This window comes from Amia ocellicauda, chromosome 2 (assembly GCF_036373705.1).
Source record: "Amia ocellicauda isolate fAmiCal2 chromosome 2, fAmiCal2.hap1, whole genome shotgun sequence".
NCBI lineage: Eukaryota > Metazoa > Chordata > Actinopteri > Amiiformes > Amiidae > Amia > Amia ocellicauda.
The window spans coordinates 63,546,213-63,569,230 of NC_089851.1; the positions used below are offsets into that span (position 1 = coordinate 63,546,213).

The 23,018-nt window shown below is 40.9% G+C and overlaps 1 pseudogene; it reads left to right on the forward strand.

The window, feature by feature from the left end:
- Window positions 1–1,251: 1,251 nt before the first annotated feature.
- Window positions 1,252–12,208, forward strand: LOC136713287 (ADP-ribosylation factor-like protein 13B pseudogene; annotated as a pseudogene).
- Window positions 12,209–23,018: the final 10,810 nt, after the last annotated feature.

A 23,018-nucleotide genomic window follows, 5' to 3' on the forward strand; every position in this document is an offset into this window, starting at 1 on the left:
ATGCGTCATTCGCCAAACGTCCACCACATCATAAGCTGTCAACACTGATTTCAGCTCTCTAACCGACCCAGGGTTGGGCTCCACAGTATTATCAAGCCTACAGTTTTCAGTGCAGTTAAAATCACCACCCAATAAAAGAGTCAGCGGGCTCACACTGATCTAAAACACCAGGAAGACGTTTAAAAAGAGCAATCCTCTCGTTGCCGTCATTAGGTGCATAAATGTTAATTAAATTAAAAGTCGTATTACCAATCACCGCTTTAACCATTAAGACGCGCCCCGGCACAATTTCAGTCACTGTAACTCTCTCAGGCTTAAAGTCCAGAGCAAATAAAATCGCAACTCCGGCCTCCCCCTCCCACTCTGTAGACCAGTCCGATTGATTCAAAGCATCAGTGTGCGTCTCTTGCAGAAATGCTAGAGACACGTTTCTGCACCAAATAATCAAACACTGTAGCTCTCTTCACGACATCTCGCCCCCCATTTATATTCAGTGTGCAAAATATCGGCGCACGCACTGAGGGAGGAAATGAAAACAAAGTGGAAACACAGACTATGACAAACCACAACACAGCGCCAGGGGAAAACAAACGAATGAGCTCATACATTGGTGCCTGTTTTAAGGGACATACGGACTTTAGCCATCCGGTTTTTCAGGCGATCACACTTTTTTTTCCATTCCCAGCCCTTTAGACTCCCGCAGCACCAACGCCGCTGAACTTAAAAAGTTTAAAATCGGGAAAGTGATCAACAATGCTGATCCCACGTCTCCCCTTAACCGACTCCAAAAACTCCCTTATACTCTGTGTGCTGTAGCCCCCTTTGAGCAGCGGACTGGCAGACAGACAGATCAGAGTCACTCCCCTCCTCATCGCTCTCGCCGGCCCCGCTGCCCTCCGCAGTCCCGGCCTCAGCCAGCAACTCCCACCTGCTCGCAGTGCAGACACCGCGCTCCACGTCCTGCTTTTCTGCGACAAAACTGCGTTTCGCATCACTGTCAATGGGTCTACCCTTCTTCTCACGTTTCCGTTTAGGAAGTTTAAACTCCCCTTTCTCAGCCGTCACCTCCCCCTCCATTGCCACCTCTGCTGGCCGAATCTCAAGCGCCGGATCCGCCATAGACCCCTCACGAGCAGCGTCGTGGGAAAAACCTGCCTCCTGCAGAGCAATCTCACTCTCAGGCATCACAGTAGCAACCACAGCCAGAGCCACAGTCTCCCCACTCTCATGTCCCACACACCCCAGTACAGCATGTACTACCTGTACCGGCACCCCGTTCCCACAAAGCACCCCAACACCACAAATCCCAACCTTCGCACCGACACCCGACGGTCCAGCCCGCTCCCCGTCCTGCACACCCGCCGGTCCGGCCCGCTGCCCGTCCTGCACACCCGCCGGTCCGGCCCGCTGCCCGTCCCCGGTCCCTGACCCAGACTCTACGTGCCCTCCTCCACCGCAGCACTGCCACCCCCTTCTTCCCTCGATCTCCTGCAGTTCTTCGCAATATGACCTTCACGGCCGCAGACAAAACACTTCATGAGATCAGACGTAGCGAACACAACATGGTCACAGACATCCAATCGAAAACGAAAGGCAACATTCAACTCCCCGTAGGTATCAGGAAACAACATATACAGCGGCCTACGAAAAGATACACCATGTTTCAGCTCGGGACTTTTACACCCAGCGGTATCATAGTGATATCCGACATAATCTGCCCGTGTCGGCTCAGCTCCGTGATCAAAACGACATTGGAAATATATGGCGGCACATTGGAAATAGTAACTTTCCGAGCTGGGACTGCAAGCGGCAAGACAGACACCAGGACTGCATCGACAACTAAACCCTCCAGAACCACTCTCCGCACTAACGCTTCATTAGCAAGAAAAACAACAGATTTATTCATCCGAGATGCGGATTTAATATTCCCACACCCCACCACTTTCCCCAATTCAATGACGCATCTTTCTACTGGGACGATCGCATCCACAATAAGTTTAATGCCGTGACGGCGAGTCAGGTTACTAAACCCCAGTCTCCCCAACTCGGGTGTAGCCATGGCGATCGCTGACAAAAGTCTGCTTCCCTGCACAAACCCAAACAGTAATACACTTTTGTACCACCCAAACCAACACAAAGAAAGAAAAGGCAAGAAGGAGAGAAGAAAAAACGGGGAAAAACCCCACTCACTCACTCACTCACTCAAGCTCTGCGCACTCCTCCACACTCCCGCCACACATGCACACTCCCGACAGACACCACGGTAGACAGACAGCAACAGACGATAGTCGATAGATAGATAGATTAATAGCATATTAAATAGCCTAATATTGTGTGACCTATAAGACATGGCGCCAAGACAACAGCAAGCCTACGCTCGCTGTCACAGTAAGACATCACTAAAGGTTTGGTCATGTGACTGAGCGAGATGCAGTGCCGATGAGGACAGCACTGCGTGGGTACAGCAGGTTGAAATACCACACGGCCTGTGAAACGGTCATCGGGTGAATTCGGGGAAATGTATCCTGTCCTGGCAATGCTGGGAAAGATTGCCTGCACAATTCCTGCGTCCAGTGTGCCTGCAGAGCGTGACAAGGTGACAAGGTTGATGAGAATTGCAAGTTGTGACAAGGGGTTGCATGGCTTCAACTTTGCACAAGCAGCGGAGCACTTCTATTCAATGAAGTCGCGCCGCAAATAAACGGGAATTTGACAAACGCAGAATTCGGACCGACCAGCCTATTATTTTTTAGACCTAATTTTGTCTTCATTTAGCTTATTTTCAAGTTATTTAATTTGACGGGCTTGGAATGCAAAGAGACGTACATTTAATGTAGGCTAATGTCTTTATTTTATTAACAATAGCAAGGCTATTGGTTTTATTTTATTGTTGTAGCCTATATGCTTGTGAAGAGTTCATTCTGCTGACTAAATAAAATACATTTGTTGGATCATAGTGTTTGTGTTTTATTGCTGTTTAAATGTAAGCTATTATATGGCTATTTAAAACATATGTCCGATAATTGTTCTATATGACCGGAATTCAGGAATGTTATTGGCCATGTTGCCCATAAAAAAAAAAAGGCTAGCACAAACTCTGCTTAGATCACGGTATTCAGATATGAATTCTGTGAGGGAAATTGCAAGAAAACTAATAGTTTTACCTAATGGAATACAATCCTCAATTAATAGATGCAGAGAAAGTGTCAGCTGTGTAAACATGCGGCAGAGGCAGAAAAAGGAACATGCATTACAACACCTTGAAGATCAAAGTACATTTATAAAGATACATGAAATGCATTCCATTTTCAGCTCTTTCGAATAAACAGTATTTGAGATGAAAATCAAATCAGAATTTTACAGTGCCATTAGTAAACGCCAGCAGAACAGCTATTCATCGGGTAAATGAGATCAGCAATGCTGGACTTCAAGATTGTAATGTGTTCTTGACACAAAATACCTTTTACTGGAATCCCATCCCTTTCCAGGGATTGGTAGTGGACAGCTCACAGTGGAATGTGTGTCCAGTGATGAGACAGGACAGACTTGTGCTACCCAGACAATTGGGCTGTGATTTGATCCAGCTTCTGAAGTATTATCTATACTGCCTGTAGTGCTCAATAATTACTATACTACTACTACTACTACTACTACTACTACAACAATTTTACCCAGCATGTGTGCATTTACCTTTTACCCTCAGCCTGCTCCCGCTCCATTTCCAGGTGGGCCAGCAAGGACCTTGCCTTTTTCTGTCTCCTTAAGATTTCATACCTATCCCCGTTGATCTCATTTAAAGAAGAAGAATTCTGGCATCTTGTAAGATGTTCCCTCATTCATGGATATATTCTGATGGCTCTTCTCAGTCTAGTGCCGAGAGAGAAAAAGATAAATTGAGCAAGAGATGCTGACAATTCAAGTCAAGCAGAAGGTAAAAGACAACACTTTAGGTAGTGGAACAGTGCTCATTATGTAGGCTACAGAAACCTGTTACTGAGCTTGTATTACCTTAGACTTGAAAGAGCAGTCAACCTCGAACCAGGAGCCTGGCCTTTTGGATAATTCTTTTGGATTCTTAACTTACTGACTGTGGCCCATTCATCTTTGGGATTCCCTTCATTGTCGTACACAGACCCTGTGCTAGTCTTTACTCTGACAGGATGAGCACCACATGCCTGCTTTAAGCTGCAAATAGCATTTCAAGCAGTTTTAACACCCCATTATGAGGCCTCATGTTAACAGTTCCTGAGAGGGGACAGCCTTGCAAACTGAAGTGTGTCTTAAGCACATGGACTTGTCGGGCTCAACAGTGTGGCAGGGTTTAATTGATTGTGCATGACAGTTATTAATGCATTAAATGGGCCAAACAATCTTGCAATAATAATTTTGCTCTTGGGACTTCTTTGCATTTTTGGTTTGGAACAACGCAAGACCGAGTTCTCGAATTGCATAATCTCTTAGTAGCTCATTCTTATGTGAGGTGGGATTGCATTGCACAATAATAATATCCCCTCTCAAACTCATTAGATAAGTATTTTCTGATTTACCATGCACAACGGAAGCTTCCCTGGAGACTCATTAGCCTGTCTCATTTATTTATTTATTTTCTACATTTTATTCCCCCCAGTTTCTTAACTATGGAGCAAAAATGACATTTTACAGCCACAAGGGGATCTTTGCTGTTTTTCTAAGATGTCCCATGAGATCTGGAAGGCTCAACTGGCTGATTGGTGCAGTTGTCAATTATTTTCTTTGGAATTAATGCATCAGGTTTTCACATTTGGAAACTTGACTTGCAACCTTTGTATTCTTTATTTAACAATTTATTGCGAAAGCATTGTAAAGTTTTAGCAGTCATTATTATTTAGTTACTTTATCTTCATATGTCTTTTCAATGGTATTTTATTTTAAATCGGAATGCGAATATGATTAGTTTTGGTTTCTCTTGTTTGTAGAACTTAACTGTTACGGTCAGATGGAAAATGCAATTAAAATCCTAAAAAACAGCTTTGGTAAGCTTTGGTCCTGTCTTTTAGGTTAGCTTGTATGTACTGCTTAATAAATATTATAACAAACACAAAGTAAAAACTGCTTTACTGGTCAGACATGTTCCTTTTAGTTATTTATTGATTCCTACCAGTGAAGATTAAAGGACTATTGTACTTGAACCATAACAATGCCATTTCCTGTACTGTTTCTTCAAGGGCAGGGAAGTTAAGATGGGCAGCATGTCAGCTAGATTAAAACGCTCCTTCTTTCAGAGGAGGGCAAGGACACTAAGAAGAGGGTGCATAATTGCAGTGCGACTACTAGTTCCTTATCAGCTTCCTGTGTATTTGACATCTAATAGCTATCCTCGTCTCCCCTCTACAGTTCAGATTCTTTAAAGTGTGGCAGGGACTAGATTAATGGATGACTGATTACTGCAGAAGGATAACATTGCTGCAAAGGTAACTAGAAATATGAATAAATAAACTATATCCACGCATGCTCATTTCCCACTCCCTTCCAAGTAGGTATTCTTACACAAATGTCTATATAAATAGTTTAAGTTAATCCTGGACTTCAATGATTCTCCATTTAAAACTGCTATAATCAAACAGGGCAGACTGTAACATTATTGTGGCTGTGAGGCTGAAACCATTTTATTAGAATTGCTTTGTGCAGCTGCTTACCTTGTTGACTGACCATTCACAATTTATAACACTTCACATATGAGGTCCTCCAAAAACATACCTCAATAACTATAATATAATCCTGATTCAAAAATTCAGGAGATTCAGGTGAAGTCTGAATTTCTAAAAAACAATGTTTTATATAGAGAGGACAAAAGAAAAGGTAAGTATTGCATGTAGCACAAAAGTTATTTTAAATATTTAAATAGAAGGTCAGTCTTTCAAACAGCAAACACAACATTGTTCTTTCTAGCAGATACAGATACAATCTGCTCAACATAGCCAACAAAATCATTTCAGATTCTCAGACACAGAAAAATGTACATAAAAGCAACCCAAAAAATAAGCTTCTGCAGCTACTTCTATTCATTAGAAAGAAATGCCCAGAATCTAAAAAAGGATGTACACTTTGTCTGATCAGTAACAGGAATCATGAGTACCGGTTTGTACGTTTGTTTCCGGTTAAGGGGAACTTTGCAATCCTGTCCGGTCTCAAAGTTGCCTGGTGACTATTATTGTTATTATTTATTAGTTGACACCATTTCCCAAGGTGAATTACAGTCACCAAATATACAGCTTTAAAAATAGAGCAAGAGCTATTAAATTACAATTTATTTCTTAGGCAGGGCAATTTAAAAAATGTGACAATATATCACATTATGTTTTACATACAATTTCCCATTTAAACATGTTCTTTTTTTACTGGAACAATCTAGGTGAGGTACCTTGCTGAAGGGAACAATGGCAGTGTCCCGAACCTAGGAATGATCCCACAACTTTCCACCCAGGAGGGAGCCCTGACCACTACTCCACTAGTAATATATTACTTCACTCCCAATAAGAGTAAAATGAACTTGGGGCAGATTAGCGGTAGTTTATCATGCCATATTATCATGCCATCTTTAAAGGCACACCGACCAATTGTTAAAACCCACTGGGAGCATTGAATTGGTCTCAGACCTCAGGACTACATGTTACAGGCTATATGATTCACCCTGCTTTCCTTGTGTGGATTTTAGCCGCATATGCCAGGGTGCTGGATCCTGGTCCTCTAGGGCTGTATTGGCTTAAGGTATTCATTGTACGTCAACTCCTAACTGCCTAGTTCAACTGATCATTGGCTTAATTGGACAAATTTGACCACTTTCCTTATTATTAAATTATGGGTGATTGAAGGAAACCTATAAAACCTGCTGGACTGCAGCCTTCCAGGACCAGACATCAGCCAATTAGGAGTCGGTTCTTTGATATTTTGTTGATGTATATTATATTTTCATCTAAGGTGCTGGTGGCAGGTTTTATATTAGAATGGTAGAAAAGTAAGTATTCAGATTCACAATTATCCCAAGTCTGCCATAGTTAGAAAAGGATCTGCACATTCCTGTCAAGCTGAATGTTAACAGGAGATGCCTATACTTCAGTAGGGCTGCGTTTTTCATGAGAGCATGGATTCCATTTAAAGTCTTTCTCATGCAAACATTTATTTCAGTCGAGAACTTTAGGGCTTTAATAGCCTTCTTCATCTTCAACGACACCACAGCCAGCTAGAAGTGAACTGGGAATTTCATGAAAAAGGACAATTATAGTACCCAAAGAAGTGCTTCCTTGCTGTGCTACTCTGCAGAAGAAAGTAGCAGTCCCTCTATCTGAAGAACTGCTAATGAAATGGCCCAAGAAGAGAAAACATCAAGCTTTATGTAAGGTACTCCTCCAGACTGCTGGAGTGTGTCTGAAGAAAGCTGGAGAACTGCCACAATAGCCACTCCTAGAGCTGTTGAACCTCTGATAGAAGAAGCAACAGTAATTAACACTTCTCCATAGGAAATCTCTCAACGTAGGGAATTAATCTATGTCTCACTCCAAGTAAATTAGGATTCTTGTCAAGTCTTGTTTGGCAGCCCTAATTTATTCTCCTTTAGTTGTCTGTGATAACGGGCAAAATCTAAGCCTGTTCTCCTCATTCAAGAACTGCAAATACGCACAATCAGTGTTTAGCATCTAGAGTCCATTTCACACTAGCATCCTCAACCCGTGTCAACCTGGTCACATGACATTACTGCGAAACAAAGACCACACCGACATCACTGTGAATCCTATTACAGTGATGACAATAAAAGTGCATGCCAACAGTAACAGCACCAGTCCTACAAAGAGCATCCCTGTCACAACGTATTATAGACCCAGCTACTTTATTTAAGCCTACTCTTTATTATTGGATAATATTGATAATAATACATTCTTGTTGAATTTGTGTCATGTTAGATGCTGTTTGTTTTGTTTTACAGAAGATGCTTTTAACCTGCATGTTGTGTTGCATAGCAAAGTGATATCTGGAGTAAGTACAATAAAAACATTACTGTTAAAAGAGTAGAATGTGAGTGTTTGAATACATTAAATAACCCTCAGGCTAGATTTTATCTATAACTTATCATGTTCTCTATGAAGGCATCTTTTCTGCACACTTTTTCAATAAAGGCCTCCACATGCGCAATTGTTGTTCATTGCCATTTTCATTTCTAGTTACCGGATCCTCAGATTAGTTAAACCAATAACTGCTCAGGTGAATCAAACCTTTTTAAAAAGTAAAGAAAAAGAGTGCAATCAATATAACTCGCTTACACGTTCTGTGCATTCCTATATACATTTATATCGAGATTTTATACAGCCCCTCAAATAAATAAATAGATACAAACAGCCAGACACTAATCACCACTACATTGATCCAAAGTGTATGATACTGAAGTAAATAGAAAAAATCCACATCTTGTTCATTAAACAATCCTTATACATTTCTTTAATTTACTTGTATTCTTCCCGAAATAGAAAAAAAAATTTTTTTTTAATAATTATCCAGCTGCTACAACCACTTGTGTTTCGATATGACAGTAAAAAGAAGCTGCATTGAAATTAATTGAGCGATTTTTTAAATGTCATTTTTCAAGCATTATAATACTTTTTAATTTTAAAGTGAGCACTGAGGTTTATATATATATTTATATACATGCCCTGCATATATATTTATATTTAAAAACTGTGATTTCTGCTAACAAGTGTATATGAATATAAAAGGTTTGTTTCAACCAAGCTGTAATTAGTTTAACTGTTCTGAGGATCAACTGAGATTTGCATTTCACTCGGCAAAGAGTTTGAAAAAGCAATTTAAAGACTAACAATCCAAAGTATAACATGGCTGAATAGGAATGTATTATTATTATTCAATAAAAATGAAAATATCGAGTTCTTGGGTCTTAAAGGGGTTAATGCAGTGTAATGGTTGGCGCAGGGATGGAGCTCTTACTTGGATAGGTGCTATGTGTTGCTAATTTACCCAGCTGGACTTTAAGCTTGCTTTGAGATACAGAAAAAGCCAGACTTCTGTCAAGTCATCCTGAAAGGTATCTGGTTAACTGGCAGATCAGAAGACTAAGGGCCGAATTAAAATCAAAACTCTGACCCACCCGCTAATAACAAACTACAAACCTGTACATCATAGTGGTTACATTTGTGATTACAAGAAAGTGGCATCTAATTGAAAATGAAGCCACAACTGAGTACAGCAGTAGTTTTCTATTAGCGGATGGGTCAAAGTTAATAATGTACATTGTATAAAAATGTACCAGATTAATTAATCAGTCTTATTAAACAGTAAGAGAAATCTAGTTTTAGTTAGCTAAGGTTAGCAAACTTAGATATCAGTACTGTTATATTAACTATAGCTTCTTACTAAATAATGTTACTCTTCTGCCTTGAGTGATTCAGCATGTTATTCGTATGATGTATAAGTTATTTAAATGTAGCCTAAGTTATTTAAAGGTTGGTGTACTGGTGCCTCCATGCAATTTTAAGTTATTCAAATCTAAATTAATTTTAAATTGTCAATGGCTTGGTGTTGCCACAATATACATCTATACGTTTTTAGTACATTTTCTTGTTATTTTCATTATTACTGTATCATAATCTTATTTTTTATTGGATGGGTTTGCGACACACACACAAATATGGAAATGAATCTTTCTCCACTTGGTTTTCACTTAAACTGAATTAAGGATGTCTGCAAAGAAATAAATAATAATAGCAATGATAATACTGTATGAGAGTCTCTGGTTTGCTCAGTCCTGGAATTGTTTACCTCAGTGAGTGAGTGACATCTACATTCGCCATCAATAAGAGCACAGTCCCATCAAGCTCCAGGCCTGGACATAGCAGTTCTAACCACTGGTACAGCTGTGACTGTGATGATGTTTCATATGGATTGAGTAACAGGAGGGGTTGGTTGACTCATATGAAAAAATAAAAGGGGAGAAAATATTCCCATCTTTTTTCAAAATACAGGAGACTAGTAATCCAAGGAAGAATTATACCATTATCTACAATTCTACAGACAATGTTGGAAATGGGTTGCAAATCCAAGGGTAATTTGTGTGAAATTCTGCTACCTGATGTTTTACAGCCAATTGGTCTCATGTTAGATGGTATGTTTGCAAATCAGGCAAAGCTTTATTGTAAACATGTTTTGTTCAAGAATTAATCCAATACACAATGAAGTCATATATGAAAGAAAAAAAACACTTATCATTGATTTGATCATGGCAGTGGTGGGTAACCTAAATTAAGCAATGGGCCGCAAGTCCAGGTGTCAAATAACTGCCTGTGCAACAAGACCCCTTTACCACAATTACAAGCCACAAATGCTACATTTAAAAAATAAAATAGCAATATCATGCAATAAATTCATATCAACAATCTATTAAAGAAGTAACACTGATACAAAATAAACAGTTGTCATACATATACTACTTTATTCTTAATTTATTTTTTGGGGGGTGGAAGTGGATGTACTTTGGGCTACATTAGGCCTGCAAACCACAGAGGGACATGGGGGGTTCAAAGTGGGGGGAGGTTAGCAGTGCATGCAGGTGGCAGGAGGGTGGATGCAGGGGTTCCATCTGTCCATAGTGTTTTGGATTATTCTGTATTGTAGATTGTGATTTGTTTTGTTGGCATGTTTGCTTAATTACCACAAAAAATAAATATAAATATTGTTTAAAGAAATTGCTGTTTAATCCTGAATTAATCATTGGCACCCTTGGCACTTAGTGAATTGAACAAACCAGACTATGGGCACTCCAGCCTAACAAAGGTTCGCCATCCCTGCTCTAGAACTGAGCTTCTGGACACGTGATTCAATTATGACCATCTAAGGCCTGATGCCCTGCCTTTTCCTTCAATTATGACATTAGCAGCAGCTTTAATCAGTGGATGATTAACAGCTTGAGTGCTGCCTCCGGTCCCAGTTATGACATCATAAGCGGCAGACGCGTCACATCCCCACATGCTACAGGGTCAGGACACACTTGCAAGTGCAACAGCGCCAGTGGATACACCGAGCTCAGGATTTGCATCATCCTTCCAGTTGTTTTCATTTGTATCACCCATCTCAGCGTGTAGAGGAGCGAATGGAGTAGCTAGCAGTCAGTGAAGAGTAGTCAGTGACATTTTCATTCAGTATGATGGTGAACTGTGGCAAATGGGTGAAACGGTTGTGCCAGCCGGCAAGGAAAGTGACCTTAGTGATGCTGGGTCTGGACAAAGCTGGGAAAACAGTGACTCTGAAAGGAATTTTGGGAGAAAATCCAGAAGACGTGGCCCCCACCGTGGGCTTCTCCAAAATCGACCTGAAGCAGGGGGACTCCGAGGTGACCATTTTTGACTTGGGTGGGGGCAAGTCGATCCGGGGCATCTGTCAAAATTACTACACCAAGTCGCACGGCGTGGTGTTCCTGGTGGACTCCAGCGATGTGGAACGCATGAGTGAGAGCAGGGACACCCTGGCCGAGGTCCTGAGACACCCGCGCATCGCCGGGAAGCCCGTGCTTGTCCTGGGCAACAAGCAGGACCGCGACGGGGCCTTGAACTCGTCCAGTCTCTCTCCCTGGAGAAGCTAGTGGACAAGTGTCACTGTACAATCGAGACGTGCTGCGCTGTGATGGACAACAGCATGAATCGGGAGCACCCCGTCAAGAGGGGGCTGGGCTGGCTGCTCCGCATCATCCACTGCGAATACGCGGCCTTGAACGGAAGGACACGGCCGAGCAGAGGGCCCTGGAGGAGCAGGACAAGCGCGACAGAGCGGAGCGAGTGCGCCGGGTCCGAGAGGAGCGGGAGCGGAGAGAGAGGGAGGAGGCCGAGCGAGAGGGGAGGGCCGCGCCGGAGGAGCAGGCGGAGGATGAGGACGGCATCATGTCCAATCCTTTCCAGCCCATCGCTGATCTCATCACTGGCAACGAGGCCAAGCAGAGGACGGAGGCCAAGGAGAGGAAACGGTGCAGACGACGGCAGTTCACCTGGCTCCCGGGCCGGCAGACGACGGGGGCAGAGGAGGGGAGCCGTGAGAAGGAGGACAAGCGGAGGAGAGAGGAGGAGAGGGAGAGGAAGCCGAGGCGGTTCCCCTGGCGCTGGGGCTGGCGCAGGACATGCCCAATGATGACGGGCGAGGCGGAGGAGAGCAGCCCCCGGGAGGCCGACAGCGCTGTGTACAGTAACTTCACAGCGACTGAGAGTAGACTACAGCAACACGCACCTAAACCAGACCCTGTGGCTGTACATTCAGGAACGTCATAGCATGCAATTATTACACATCAACATAAAGAAAGTCTGGAGCTCCGGTTCTGCACAAACTTGAGAAACAAACCCGGTTTTCACACAGCCGGCGTCTTACTCACGCAGGCGATGTCTATTTGGGTGCTTTATTGCCGGGAACAAAAACGCTCCTGCTGTTGTTTTGGGAGCCACACGGATCCTGTTCACAGCGCTTCTGAATCCGTGTGTAAAGTATAGCGCCAGTTCATGCGCGTTTCCCCACGACGTTTCCGTTTCGCTCTCCATCTTCCCCCTCACTTCCTGCTCTCGCTGCCACTTCCCGCCAACAAAACCTTGCATGTCTCTCTAGCTCCGCCGCCCGCCCTTTCACCCGCCAGGCGCTCCGATATATATATCAGCATCAATTAAATAACACTTCCCACAGTGCTTCATTTAGTTATCCATCAGGAGCCCATCTGAACACTAGTCCAATTATGATTGCCAGGCTGCCCTACATGACCCTCTGGAAAATAAAACTGCAATCAAGTCCTGAAAAAACATCATTAAACATAGTTTTAAGTGTAATATGGATTTAGTGTTATTGGATTTAATAATATTCAGATTTACAAAGAGTATAACCAAAGTGCACATCCATCGCTTCCCTTTTGTATGCCAATATACATATAATATGCAACAAATCGTGCATATGTGTATGTGTATCATATATGCAAGTTAATGTGTGTGTGTATAATATATATATATATATATATATTACACAGTGTAAATAAGCATAGTGTGTTGTCAGTACTGAAGTGTTTTAGGCTTGGAACAATCCCTTCAAGTGTTGTCAGATCCAGATTTAAACACAGAATGCATTGTATCGATTTCACAATTTTTATATCACTGTTAAAAGATACCTACGTTACTATGTCCAAACAGAGGGGAATGTAGAGCAGAGTAGATTTTATTTAGATTGTTTTTGACATGCCCGGGTTAATTGCTGCATACAGTCTAGTCTTTCTACCACCGACCAATACATCTAACTTCTGTACATTGTGTGTTTTGTTTTTGTTCTGTGAAAAGTAGGTAGCCAATCTGGACATACAATCCCCGGATAGAGCACCATTATATCAGTGGCCCCAGGCAGCCCCTCCTCCGCCTCCCCATCAGCAGATTGCCGAATCTCTGCTCAAGCATCTCGGGCTCAGTCTACTGCACAATCTCGTGGCAGTGGAACGACAGCGACCTCCGGCACAGAGGTTACAGCTGAGTCGTGGGAGCTTGCAGATGTGGTCGTGCTGCTCCAGCTGTATAGTGAAGAGAGCAGACAGAGGGAAGAGGAAAGGCAAAGGAAGGAGGATGAGAAATTTGAATGGCTGCTGGCAGTGTTGCAAAGGCAGCATGACGAGAAGATGGAGTTAATGAAAGCATGTCTTAGACATTTTAAATAATAATAAGTAGTACACATTTATCCATTTGGTCATATATATTGCAGGTAACCAAGCGTACAATTTTATTGGGGAGCTGCACCACTTTCTTTTTTTAATCTTAATTCTGTTAGCTGTATATATTGTTTTAAATTGAAAACCTTTCCACCCTGTTTCTGATGAAGAGATTAAGGTTTTCATGGCCATTCAAATCCTCATGGGCATTAAACAAATCCCCATCATATCACGATCACTGGTCTTCCCATGAAGAGTGGAGAGAAAAATAGCGCAGGCTGCTCTGGCACTGATGCTGATGTCCCCATTGTCAATGCAAAATCCTGTTCAACCAGCAATTTCCACATGATAATTTCCTTTTTCTTAGGATGCGCATTATATCTATTTATTTATTCAATGGTAATTTAACACACACAGCCACTTATTATAAAGTCCTACCTTCTTGTCTGTCACTTATATTATTAAGTAATCTTATTCTGAAACAAAGCCATAACACGTTTGGAGCTGAAAATGTGTTAAAGGCCTTATTTATCTCCTACTGGTTTCAATGTAATACTTTTATTTCATCATTGTAATGTGTGTTGGGGAAGATATTGCTCAGGCCTAGTATTATTATTTATTTTGTCTTATTTATTTCTTGGCCGATGCCCTTATCCAGTATTGTGTAAAGACCAAAAGCCAGCTGTTTCCTACAAAAACCTAGTTGGAGAGTATCAGAATGCCTCATTATAACGGACAGGAAACAGTATTGTTACTACCCAATAGGATCTGGCATGGCTGAGGCTACTACCAGCATGGCCAATCTTTGCCATCCTACTCCAAATTGTGTTTGATTAATAATTGTTGTGTATCTGTTTGTTCAGATCATACTGTTTGCAAATATGCTCAACAGACCCTGAAAGGGACTCATGGATCTGATGAGGCTGTATCATTGAAATGAATAAAAAATTCTGTAGTTATTGAACTTTACTTTAAAGCTTTTACAGCTCTGATGTCAGGTATGGTTGATCCCAAAATTATGACATTGCTAATACCTTTTGTTTTAATATTAATATGAATTAATATTCCACTTAGGCAATTAGTTAGGCAATGTACCCTGATTATATTAAAAAACAATATTTAATTTTTTACTGGCTGTTAGATATCACCTGTTGCAGGGCAGCACCACTCATCCCATTGCGATGGCTAATGGGAAAGAATGAGTTACAGTGGCAGTTTTAGGGTTAAATGTTAAATTATGGGATAATATCGAAATGCCCTTATAGCATATACCTGCATTTAAAATAACAAAACTGTTTTTATGTTCTGGTATGATTTGTATTTTGTATTACAGCTATTTAGAAATAAACAAATACATTTTGTCTCCAGGGGTGGGGACCTGGGTGGTCCACAGAAATGTTTGTACTGTATTTGGAAAACACTTAGTAGAATGGAATTGGCAGGAAATAGGTCACAAACGCTGTCATGTTCCTTAAATAACTGTAACAATACATATTATTGAATGTTATAGTATCCTGTATTAAAGTTTGTGTTGGAATTCTGGTATATTCTATGTGAATTTGAGGGAAAACATACAGTAAATTATATCAGTTGATCCTTCAGGGTGGAAGAAAATCAGGACAATAATTTCTTCTTGTGTACAAGACACTCAATTTGTAAGTTGAGTATTACATGTACACTTTCATGAATACTCACACATATAGGCCAGTGTGTTCCTAATCCATTTTCCATGTTGATCATATTTGATGGGCATGAATCACGCAGAATGGTTTTATTAAATTACCCATAAGTCTCCCTTATTATACCTCATTTTGCCCTTGCACAAAGGTGTGTTTTGTGTTGCAATGTTCAGGAATACGTACAAGAATCTGTCTAGAGAACAACAGTCAAGCATTGTAGTAAGTTTGAATTAATAATGACTTGCAAAATGCCTAGTGTCACTTCTGCTGTGTCCTTGGTGGTCATGTAAGAGGGACAATTGTGCATTTCAGAAGGAACCCTTCTTTCAGGATAGTTGGTGTTGGTAGTTGTGTGTCGTTTGTGCTTTCCCTGCCCCTGTGTTCTCTGATTAGGGAGAGATGTGTTTTAGCACACTGCCAACACTGAGATCAGCTGCAGCTAGCCAGCCCACATCAGCATTTCCAGTTGCAATATTTAGGTCTGTTTCAAGGCCCTCCAAGCAATGCAGTGGGAACAAACATGCAGAAGCGACTCCTTTACCAGAGACATTTCCTCTTGAATAAGTCACGGAAATCTGAAAAACCCTGTTGTGTAATACCAAGGCATAGAGCTGTGAATTTCAGCAGCCCTGCACCCCCCTTCCACAGGCTTTCCCTTTGGTGGTAACAGTAAATAATGGACCATGAAAAACAAAACAAAAAAATCCCCCATTACATTTTTCAGGAGAAAACATATGTTGCATTGTGTGTATTTCGTTGTTCTCCATGTGAACCTCTCTGGTAGTTTATTTTAAGGCTATTTTAAGTGACATTTCTCCCAAGTCAAACGTGCCCCTGAAAAGTATCTCGCAAAACCTTAATGATAAGAAAGAGAGTAATGTAGTGCATACTAATGGGCGTCGTGACACTGGACTGTAATAACTTGCTTCCAATGCCATTAGTAACCAAGTTAAAAATAACAAGAGATACATATTGATCAGGGACACATACAGCAGAGATTGAACAGGCTACAGTGGGGGAAAAAAGTATTTGATCCCCTGCTGATTTTGTACGTTTGCCCACTGACAAAGAAATGATCAGTCTATAATTTTAATGGTAGGTGTATTTTAACAGTGAGAGACAGAATAACAACAAAAAAATCCAGAAAAACGCATTTCAAAAAAGTTATAAAATGATTTGCATGTTAATGAGGGAAATAAGTATTTGACCCCTTCGACTTGTACTTGTACTTGGTGGCAAAACCCTTGTTGGCAATCACAGAGGTCAAATGTTTCTTGTAGTTGGCCACCAGATTTGCACACATCTCAGGAGGGATTTTGTCCCACTCCTCTTTGCAGATCCTCTCCAAGTCATTAAGGTTTCGAGGCTGACGTTTGGCAACTCGAACCTTCAGCTCCCTCCACAGATTTTCTATGGGATTAAGGTCTGGAGACTGGCTAGGCCACTCCAGGACCTTAATGTGCTTCTTCTTGAGCCACTCCTTTGTTGCCTTGGCTGTGTATTTTGGGTCATTGTCATGCTGGAATACCCATCCACGACCCATTTTCAATGCCCTGGCTGAGGGAAGGAGCTTCTCACCCACGATTTGACGGTACATGGCCCCGTCCATCGTCCCTTTGATGCGGTGCAGTTGTCCTGTCCCCTTAGCAGAAAAACACCCCCAAAGCATAATGTTTCCACCTCCATGTTTGACGGTGGGGATGGTGTTCTTGGGGTCATTCCTCCTCCTCCAAACACGGCGAGTTGAGTTGATGCCAAAGAGCTCGATTTTGGTCTCATCTGACCACAACATTCAGATGTTCATTGGCAAACTTCAGACAGGCCTGTACATGTGCTTTCTTGAGCAGGGGGATCTTGCGAGCACTGCAGGATTTCAGTCCTTCACGGCGTAGTGTGTTACCAATTGTTTTCTTGGGGACTATGGTCCCAGCTGCCTTGAGATCATTAACAAGATCCTCCCGTGTACTTCTGGGCTGATTCCTCACCGTTCTCATGATCATTGAAACTCCACGAGGTGAGATCTTGCATGGAGCCCCAGACCGAGGGAGACTGACAGTTATTTTGTGTTTCTTCCATTTGCGAATAATCGCACCAACTGTTGTCACCTTCTCACCAAGCTGCTTGGCGACGGTCTTGTAGCCCATTCCAGCCTTGTGTAGGTCTACAATCTTGTCCCTGACATCCTTGGACAGCTCTTTGGTCTTGGCCATGGTGGAGAGTTTGGAATTTGATTGATTGATTGCTTCTGTGGACAGGTGTCTTTTATACAGGTAACGAGCTGAGATTAGGAGCACTCCCTTTAAGAGTGTGCTCCTAATCTCAGCTCGTTACCTGTATAAAAGACACCTGGGAGCCAGAATTCTTGCTGATTGATAGGGGATCAAATACTTATTTCCCTCATTAACATGCAAATCAATTTATAACTTATTTGAAATGCGTTTTTCTGGATTTTTGTTGTTGTTATTCTGTCTCTCACTGTTAAAATACACCTACCATTAAAATTATAGACTGATCATTTCTTTGTCAGTGGGCAAACGTACAAAATCAGCAGGGGATCAAATACTTTTTTCCCTCACTGTATGTAATGGAAATAAATGCAGTATAAAAACCCAAGGAAAACGGAGATGAGATGAATCACACATTAAACTTCAATCTGCAAATAACTGAGACCCAGCGAAGGGCAGTGGTCATGGATGATCAACACTCTTGAGCAAACACAAAGCAAAAAGATCAATATGACTTCTTCTCTGTGCATCTCTAGGTAGGATTAGACTTGTATTTTATAAAGGCAAATGCTGATGTTGTTGTTGGAGTATAAATACATAATTGTATGCTCTGGGTCAACATTGACAGCTCTAGGATATGTTATATGTAAGACCCATGCATTTCACTGCTCGTTTGAACTGTAGTTCAATTCATAAACTTTCAATCCAGTTAAATCAATCTTATTATTAATTCAGCAAAGCATTACATTCTGTGATATTAGAAAATACCTCTCAATTATTAGAAAACAGTTTTTATGCTGTTATTATCCAGATCAGTTACATCCCTGTATTACTATACTATAATGTGACAGCTCCAAACAATGCAACAATTACTTTAATTACTGTAATAAAAAATAATAATCCTCTCAAATGAAAACTTTCTCAGCAATAAAAATTGCTCATGAAACAAACAGAAAATTCGAAGAATGCAAGATAAATACAATAAACAAAACACATGTAAATGGCCAAGCTGACAAAAGTCCAACAGTCAACTGTACACAGATATAAAGTAGTAAAGGTAAGCTCCACTTCTTAGGTTAAAAAAACTAAATACAGCTTACACAGAAGGTAGTACAAACACATTCCACCTCCAAAGCGTCTTAGTAACAGCAACTTTTCATATCCTCGAACTAGGGTCTACTAAGGAAGACCAAGAGCAAAGAGAGGAGAGGTGGGTACACACTTAACACTATGAAACTGAAACCTTTTTTGTGTTTTATAATTCAGTATGTTATGTATATACACAATTGTATACTTCCTATGATAACATCTCAATCAACATACAAAGATTTATGATAAACACATTCAAGTTACACCTAGATATAAGCTAGAATGTGACCCAATGCATCGGCTACAGAATGTCATTACAGCCCCCCCCACATAATTTGCAACTATTTGTCATATATATTGCACACATGCAGTACTGTGCAAAAGTTTTAGGCAGCTCTGAAAAAATGCTGTAAAGTAAGAATGCTTTCAAAAAAAGACATGTTAATACAGACGTGCTCAAATTTGTTGGTACCCTTACAGCTCATTGAAATAATGCTAATAATTCCTCCTGAAAAGTGATGAAATTAAAAGCTATTGCATTATGTATGCTTGCATGTCTTTGGTATGTCATAGAATAAAGCAAAGAAGCTGTGAAAAGAGATAAATTATTGCTCATTCTACAAAGATATTCTAAAATGGCCTGGACACATTTGTTGGTACCCCTTAGAAAAGATAATAAATAATTGGATTATAGTGATATTCCAAACTAATTCATTTTTTTAATTAGTATCACACATGTCTCCAATCTTGTAATCAGTCATTCAGTCTAGTTAAATGGAGGAAAGTAGTCACTGTGCCGTTTGGTATCATTGTGTGCACCACACTGAATATGGACTAGAGAAAGCAAAGGAGAGAGTTGTCTGAGGAGATCAGAAAGAAAATAACAGACAAGCATGGTAAAGGTACAGGCTACAAGACCATCTCCAAGCAGCTTCATATTCCTGTGACAACAGTTGCAAATATTATTCAGAAGTTCAAGGTCCATGGAACTGAGCCAACCTCCCAGGGCACGGCCGCAAGAGGAACATCGACCCCAGATTGAACAGAAGGATAGTGCAAATGGCACCCATCAAACCTGAGAGCTGGAGCAGTTTGCTCAGGAAGATTGGGCCAAACTACCTGTTAACAGGTGCAGAAGTCTCATTGAGAGCTACAGAAAATGTTTGATTGCAGTAATTTGCCTCTAAAGGTTGTGCAACAAAATATTAGGTTGAGGGTCCCATCATTTTTGTCCATGCCATTTTCATTTATTTTATTTACAATATTATGTTGAAAAACTAAATCAAAAGCAGTCTGATTTCTATTAAATATGGAATAAACACTGGTGGATGCCAATTACTTTTGTCAGTTTCAAGTTATTTCAGAGGAAATTGTGCATTCTTTGTTTGTTTGTGGAGGGGTGAAGAACCCACTCTTGATGTACAGAGGATAAAGTATTTATTTAACATGCCTGGCCTGAAAGGCCCTGACATGGAAGCTCTCCACATGAGCGGAGTCTCTCTTGGATATACTGGGAGAGGTCCGGTCCTGTGGTCATCATAGCAACTGGCTCTGTTGATATATTGGTTTTTCAAACATTAATATAAAACATTAATACTGGCTCAAGGGGTACCAACAAATTTGAGCATGTCTGTAGATTATTTTTATCAATTAACTAAATGCGAAGTGAGTGAACAGGAGAAAAATCTAAATCAAATCCATACTTGGTGTGACTACACTTTGCCTTCAAAACAACATAAATTCTTTTAAATACACTTTCACAAAAGTCAGGGATTTTGTAGGTATATAGTCAGGTGTATGATTAAACAATTATACCAAACAGGTGTTAATGATGGGCAGCATGGTGGCGTGGTTGTTAGCGCTGCTCCCTCACAGCTCTAGGGGTCCTGGGTTTGAGTCTTGGCTCAGGGTGCCTGTCTGTGTGGAGTTTGCATGTTCTCCCTGTGTCTGTGTGGGTTTCCTCCCACTGTCCAAAGATATGCAGGTTAGGTTAATTGGCCACTCTAAATTCCCCAGTAGGTATGTGTGTTGCCCAGCGATGGCCTGGTATCCCATCCTGGGTGTATTCCGGCCTTGTGCCCTATGCCTGCCGGGATTGGCTCTGGTGTCCCTGTGACCCTTACCAGGATAAGCGGTTTTGAAAATGGATGGAGGTGCTAATGATCATCAATTCAATATGTAGGTTGAAACACAATCATTAACTGAAACAGTAACAGCTGTGTAGGAGGAATAAAACTGGGTGAGGAACAACCAAACTCAGCTAACAAGGTGAGGTTGCTGAAGATAAGTCATACACCATGGCAAGGCTGAGCACAGCAGCAAGACACAAGGTAGTTATACTGCATCTGCAAGGTCTCTCCCCGGCAGAAACTTCAAGGCAGATGGGGGTTTTCAGATGAAGAAGCAAAAAGAATTGGGCAACGTTGAGGACTGTAGATGCAGTAGTCAGCCAAGAAAACTTACTGCAGTAGATGAAAGACACATCATGCTTACTTCCCTTCGCATATTAATAAATATAAATAATATTACTCTATCTGGGCTTAGTTAAAACTTCAACTCTTTGCCTTAAGGGAGCCAGTTAAAACAAATGTGATGTGATGAATGCTGACACAAGCAGTGCATGTAATATTCAAAATGTAAAAAATGAGCAAAGGAAGAATAAAAACATACATCTGTGTGGTTCCCAGAAAATGGATTACCCAATGATTATTATCCATGGGATAGATTCATAAAGTAGAAGTACATACATACAGAACAAAATGTGAAAACTGTATTAGCTTTTTACATTTTTTGTATATATTTTTTGCAGGGAAAGCTTTAATGGTAGTTTCATTATTGTGGCAAGGAGTTGAATTAAGTTGCAGTGGTTTTTTTTGAGTCCGTGTGTCAGCACTTTTACAAAAGGCTTCCCATTTGAAACAAGACTCCACCCTGTGCACAGCAGCAGAGGGACACAGTTGTTTTAGTAGGAGGGGTGTCAGTTTGACTCCAGTGTGTATATTGTGCAGTGCTATTTAGATTTCAATTTTCAGGAATTTCAGGAGTGGCAGGTAACCAGAAAGAGGTGGGCTTGAAATAGGATGATGTTCTTTCTTTCAGAAAAATCACTTAAATATGCTGAAGGGGGAATTCATTATTATTATTATGATTTATTTGTTTTTGAATTGGCAGTTTCTAGAATCTTTTTGAATTTTGAAATTATGACAGAAATGTAATTTAAGTTGAATTAAGTTAAGATACTCTTCTATCGTTTACACACCAGCAAGATAATAGTTACAATCAATGCCAATGTGTTCTGTGTGGACATTTGCGGTTTATTTTACCCTTCCAACTTCCAACTTCCAGCTATAAAGAAGTCCTGACGAAGGTGTGAGCAGCAGCGAAACATAGATTTTTTTCTATTCAGATGACTTTCTAAACAAAGCAACTGGCTTAATTATTTTTTGATGAACTGGTATAATAATAAATATAGACAGTTGGTCCTCCATGCACGTTGTTCCAATTGACGTCTTTTCGAAAGAACATCACTGTTGGATTACGGCACAGTTGAAAGGGAGAAATCGACTCCCTCAACAGATAGTCAAGGAACACTCAGGGCCCAATTTAATTAGAAAAATAATAAAGCTTATAGTTTATTCAACTATAATAAATTGCTCCAGAGATGGCCAGTCAGGAAACCTCGTCTAAAGTTTTTCTAATTAATATAATATAGAAGATTACTCATTTGGTTGCTAAGCAACTATATTGATGTCAGTTAGAACATAAGAAAGTTAACAAACGAGAGGAGGCCATTCGACCCATCGTGCTGGTTTAGTGTCCATTAATACCTGAGTGATCCAAGGAAACTATCCAGTCTATTTTTAAATGTTCCCAAATTTTCAGCTTCTACCACATCGCTGGGGAGTTTGTTCCAGATTGTGACAACTCTCTGTGTGAAGAAGTGACTCCTGTTTTCCATCTTTAATGCCTTGAAGCCCAATTTCCATTTGTGTCCCCGGGTCCGTGTGTCCCTGCTAATCTGGAAAAGCTCCTCTGGTTTGATGTGGTCGATGCCTTTCATGATTTTGAAGACTTGAATCAAGTCCCCATGTAGTCTCATCTGTTCCAGGGTGAAAAGGTTCAGTTCCTCAGTCTCTCAGTAGGACATTCCCTTCAGACCTGGAATAAGTCTGGTTGCTCTCCTCTGAACTGCCTCTAGAGCAGCGATATCTTTCTTGAAGTGTGGACCCCAGAACTGTCCACAGTATCCAGATGAGCTCTAACTAGTGCATTGTACAGTCTGAACATTACTGCCCTTGTTCTCTATTCTACACTTTTGACAATATACCC